Below are 6,304 nucleotides of genomic sequence, written 5' to 3'. Positions count from 1 at the left end.
TCTATCTATCTATCTATCTGTCTATCTATCTATCTATCTATCTATCTATCTATCTATCTATCTATCTATCTATCTATCTATCCATCTATCTTTCTATCTGTCCATCCTTCGATCTATCTATCTATCTATCTATCTATCTATCTATCTATCTATCTATCTATCTATCTATCTATCGATCAATCTATCGGACTAATTTTTTTCTATTTATTTATCTATCTATCTATCTATCTATCTATCTATCTATCTATCTATCTATCTAGCCAGCCAGCTATCTATCTATTTATCTATCTATCTATTTATCTATCTATCTATTTATCTATCTGACTATACACTTGAGGAGTTGGGTGCCTGCCTCCGTGACACAAATGTCACAGCACCGGGTCCTGACAACATCAGTTATGAAATACTCCGACATCTTCCACAAGATAGTCTGGTTGTCCTTTTGAATATCTATAACAAGATATGGACAACACAGACTTTTCCACCTAGTTGGAATCTGGCCACTGTGATTCCAATCCCAAAACCTGGGAAAGACCATTCGGACGCTTCAAACTACCGACCAATCTCCCTCACCAGCTGCCTATGCAAGCTGATGGAGAAAATGGTCAACAAGCGTCTGATGTTCTACTTGGAACACAACAACTCCCTCTCCGACCTCCAATGTGGCTTTCGAAAGAACAGATCAACTGTTGATCACCTTGTTCGACTAGAGAGCTTCATTCGTGAGGCCTTTGCCAAAGGTGAGCACTTGGTAGCAATCTTCTTTGACCTTGAGAAGGCCTTTGACACAACTTGGAAATTCGGAATCCTCAAAGATCTGCACAATCTTGGTCTGCGAGGAAACCTTCCAATGTTTGTCAGAGCATTTTTAAACAACAGATCCTTTCAGGTCAAAGCAGGATCCACCTTTTCTGATCCATTTGATCAGGAAGAGGGAGTTCCACAGGGTAGCATTCTGTCTCCCATTCTGTTTGAGATTAAAATAAACTCAATAGTGAATGCAATGAGACAGAATGTTGACTGTTCCTTATATGTTGATGACTTTCTTGTATGCTATCGAAGTAAATCGAGTATGGACACCATTGAGAGACAGTTACAACTCCAACTAAACAAACTGTCGGAGTGGGCAAATCTCAATGGTTTCTCCTTCTCCCCATCAAAAACAGTAGCTGTCCACTTCTGCCGAAAACGCACCTGCATTAGACAGCCTGACCTTTATCTCAACAATTCCAGAATTGAGGTAAAGGACGAAGCCCGATTCCTGGGTTTGATCTTTGATAGGAAACTAAATTTCCTCGCCCATATCAAAGGTCTCAGACTGCGATGCATGAAAGCAATGAGAATAATGAGAGTTCTGTCGAGCATGGAATGGGGTTCGGACACAAACACTCTTCTAAAGATATACCGAACCCTTATTCGATCAAAACTGGACTACGCATCTTTTGTATACGGCTCTGCAAAACCATCCTACTTAGGCATGCTGGACCCAATTCATCATCAGGGACTGCGCTTGGCACTCGGGGCTTTCCGCACTTCTCCAGTGGCAAGCCTTTATGCTGAGGCAGATGAGCCACCTCTCCATCTCAGGAGGAAAAAACTGGCTCTCCAGTATGTTACTAAGGTCACATCGCTGCACGACAACCCAGCACACAAACATGTACACTACACGGATAGGACACTAGAAGAAAAATTTCGCAAGCACCCAAAAATGACACCACCATTAGGTTGCAGAATAAAAAAAGACATCGCAGACATGAACATCAGTCTAGATAGGATACATCCATACGTCCAGGCAAAGACACCACCATGGTCCATACATAGACCAAACATAAATTTGGACCTAACAAAACTGGAAAAATCACAAACAGACCCACATATTTACAAACAGACACTAAAAGCAATATTACAAACATACAAAAACCATACTCACATATTTACGGATGGTTCAAAGAGCGCAGATGCAGTAGGATGTGCCTATCACTCATCGGAAGGCACAGGATCACTTCGCCTGGATAGAAATGTTTCGATCTTTACAGCGGAATCGAGAGCAATCCTAAATGCTCTCCGTTTGGCTGAGAGATCGAATAAAAATAAATTCTTGATCTTGTCTGACTCGCTGTCCGTACTTAAGGGGATCTCAAATTTTTATTGCACCGATCCAAGACTCATAAGTATCTTGGAAGGTGCAAATAAATTATTTATTAAGAAAAAGAAAGTTTGTTTTCTCTGGGTACCTAGTCATGTGGGTATCCAGGGGAACGAAGAAGCGGATCGACTGGCAAAAGAGGCGGTGAACCAAGAATTACAAGAGGGCAGTAAAATCCCACACGCGGATTTAAAGATCAATATAAAAAAACATGTCCGAAAGGAATGGGAACGATCCTGGAGTCGAGATGTACATAACAAATTAAAACAAATTAAAAGTGACCTCGGCCCCAGACCCAACTCGGGGCTAAAAAGAAGAGACGAGGTAAAAATAACTCGACTCCGGATCGGACATACTGCCCTCACTCACCGTTTCCTTCTGGAGAGGGATGAAAAACCCCTCTGCAGAACATGTAACTGTGACCTGACAGTTCAACACATTTTAATTGAATGTACAGAATTAGAACAGATAAGGTCACAACATTATGATAACAGAGACTTGAAGTCTCTGTTCCAGTCGGTCGATCCGCTTACAATTTTAAAGTATCTGCAGGAATGTGAACTCCTGCAGAAATTGTAAATAGATATTTTTACTTAACAAACATGTAACTATTATGATTTTATAAAGATTTTATTACAACAGTACACGTTTTGATCAGCTGTGGCCCCTCGGGGCCGATAAAAGATTGATGAAAGACAGAAACGGGCGCTTAAATGACCTAAATAGTGTCGAAAGCGCCGTTAAACACCTAAAAACAAACAAAAACAAAGACTATCTATACTGTAATACTATCATTATTATTTGTTATTAATAACATGATAACATCATCATCATCATCATCATCATCATCATCATCATCATTATTATTATTATTATTATTATTATTATTATTATTATTATTATTATTATTATCATTATTATTATTATTATTATTATTATTATTATTATTATTATTATTATTATTATTATTATTAATGATAACAATAATATTGTTCTTATTATTATTATCATTATTATTATCATTATCATTATCATTGTCATCATCATCATCATCATTATTATTACTATTATTATTATTATTATTAGTATTATTATTATTATTATTATTATTATTATTATTATTATTATTATTATTATTATTATTATCACCATAATAATAATAATGATAATAATAATGATAATAATAATAATCATAATAATAATAATAATAATAATAATAATAATAATAATAACAATAATAATAATAATAATCATCATCATCATCAGCAGCAGCAGCATCATAAGCTGCATCATCGTCAGCATCGTCATCATCATCATCATCATCATCATCATCATCATCATCAATATTGTATCCCAAGAGCCTCAGTGTCTGTATTATAGCACTTGAATAGATTCTGTGTTCTATCGAGATTTCGCCCTTGCTCTCAGTCCACCAAGCAGCTATTTGGGTATCTGATTCTATTACTCCTAGTAGACAGCCCCCCCCCCCCCCCCCCCCAAAAAAAAAAAAAAAACCAGAAAAAAAACTTGCTTCGTATTCAAAACATAGCAAACAACTTTTAATTGTCCGTTTAATTCTTCAGCGACTATATAAATATCTCCGGTTCCTTGGAATCGAAGTAGTACGAATTGATAGTAAATAGCAAAGAGCTTTGAATTTTTAGTGAGAGATTTGATAATCACCCATCAGTATCCTCTTTTGTTCTACCATTATTTTTTTTTTTTTTTTTGTTTGTTGCTTTAGGTCTCTTCCAACACAATTGAGGTTATATGAGAGACCGCTGAAACAAAAAAACAAGCAATCTAACAAAAATAGTACAAATGTAAATCAAAATCATAACCTAAAGATATCATAAGCTAAATTATAAATAACCAAGAACAAACAGGCAGAAGATTTACAGAAAAAAAATATCCCCTGTCAAAAAAACAATCACAAACAAAAGAAGCAGGATAGGCTAGTAAAGAGAAGAAGAAACGACATCACTATCGGATGGTACACCCATGCGAATCATAGGTATATGATTCAAGGGTGATGCTCCCATCCAACCACCCGCCATTATTTTGTGGTGCCGTCGGTATCGAATCTACCTCAACGAAATGAAGGCTTTTGATAGTTTCTAAATGGATAGCCAGAAGTTGCTAGGTAACGACAACAGTAGATTCAGAGCCAGAATTAGAATAAGAAAAAAGTAAAGTAGTTCCTATTTATAACATACAAAGCATAGATTAATTTCATGTACATAGAATGAGAGAGAGAGAGAGAGAGAGAGAGAGAGAGAGAGAGAGAGAGGGAGAGAGAGAGAGAGAGCGAAAACCTTCAACATTTTTAGTTAATACTTTGTTTAACTTGATACAGGAAGATTACTGTTTAACTGGACCATTTAAATTGATGTAGGAAAATCACACGCCTTCGCGTGGACAAAGTGAATCTTTCAATAAACTCTAAAGTAAGATTATCACATTATATTATATATTGGAGAAGCTGGTTTCAATCAGCTCCGTTTTGATGAGGACCAAAACGATGTACTTCTTTATTCATAGTATACCACATAATGTATTCATGTCAGGACTGACTGATGACCACACCCTTGCCTAAAATCATTGTTCTCTTTATAAACCTTGCATAATAATTCATTGTATCTGCGGGGGTGCAATGTTATGCATAAAAAATGTTGAAATTTCATTGTCCCTATAGTAAATATCAGTTGACATTTTGCCATTTATTCTCAAACGGACGTCTTTTCGCCTCCCATGATCTAGCCCCAAACTACCAAAGAACTGTGTCCCATGTTCCTGATTTGACTGATGTTTTCTTGTTGAAAACGTCTACCGTTTTTCCTGTACTTGTTGATCAATGTGTACATAGCCTTTTGTGATATACCAAACCTGTGTGAAAATTTTGCAATAAACAGCCCATGGGTTCTCAACAATTTTGGATATTTTTGGATATTGGAATCGAAAAAGTAAAAGGTGTGATGTCACGAGTTTTCTTCCTTATTCAGGCAAATTCATACACAGAAATTGAATCTTGAATTATCACACAATGCTAACTGAAGACTTGAGCGTTACTAAGCATTAATCATTCAAAATATTCCATGCCAATTTGTGTGTTGGTTCATTACTTCCGGATGGCAATGTTGTGAGTTTCTTAGCCAAGCGCACAATATCTAAAAGGCAACACGAAAAGTTTTTGATTATGCATTCTCTATACAGTCGACCAATTAAATAGTAGATTTTTTACCAATCAAAACGTGTAATTTGTGACACATCTTCACACGTGCTCGGACAAACATAGTTGGTTGTTTATAAACAATAAAGTGAATAAATTCGACCTTTTTCTGATTATTGTTATTGTTTTCATACCGCCAGATGGGTGACTAGTTATCACACGCTTTTCTCGATCATATTATTATAAACTTTTAAGTTTACACATAGATTTCTGTATTGGTTTTATAGATAGAACGAAGATGACGTCACTCAAGCCTTTGTTATTGTATTTTGCCATCCGCGTTTATGAGTACTTCTCACTAAACTCTATTAACCAGACTATAAAAGTTCATGGTTACACATAGTTTTGTGTGTTGGTCCGTTATACTTCCGGATGGCAATGTTATGAGCTTCTTGGCCAAGCGCATACTATCTATTCATCAAAGGGCAGAACAGTGGATATTTAACTTAGACACATACCATCGATAGTATGTAAAACCTGTGCAATTTGCTATGTTTACCAATCACTGTCATTGTTTACATTATGACGACTGTCCAAGAGGCGTGGTTATCTAAGTGTCTATAGCTATCTTCAGTCCATGTCAAACAGTCGAATCGGTCATCCCCATAGTTTATAAGTATTCATCACCATAATATTTTATCACAATATTTTTTTTAAAAGGAACTAGATACATCGCGATACCAAACGGCATAATTTACTTTGTAAATGGTCCTGTTTTAAAATTGTGAGTGATGCTCAGGATCTATGAGGCTGGTTGATTTGGGTGACAGGCAAGTATAGATAGTGTGCTCTTGGCTAAGAAGCTCACAACGTTGCCATCCGGAAGTATAGATATTATGCAGATGACGTCACTCAGGCCTTTGTTATTGTTTTTTCCATCCGCGTTTGTGAGTTGTTCTCACTAAACTGTATTAACCAGACTATAAAAG

The sequence above is a fragment of the Berghia stephanieae genome, chromosome 1 (assembly GCF_034508935.2).
Source record: "Berghia stephanieae isolate SIO BIC M18660-M18661 chromosome 1, UCSD_Bste_1.3, whole genome shotgun sequence".
Taxonomy (NCBI): domain Eukaryota; kingdom Metazoa; phylum Mollusca; class Gastropoda; order Nudibranchia; family Aeolidiidae; genus Berghia; species Berghia stephanieae.
This window is presented reverse-complemented; position numbering follows the sequence as displayed.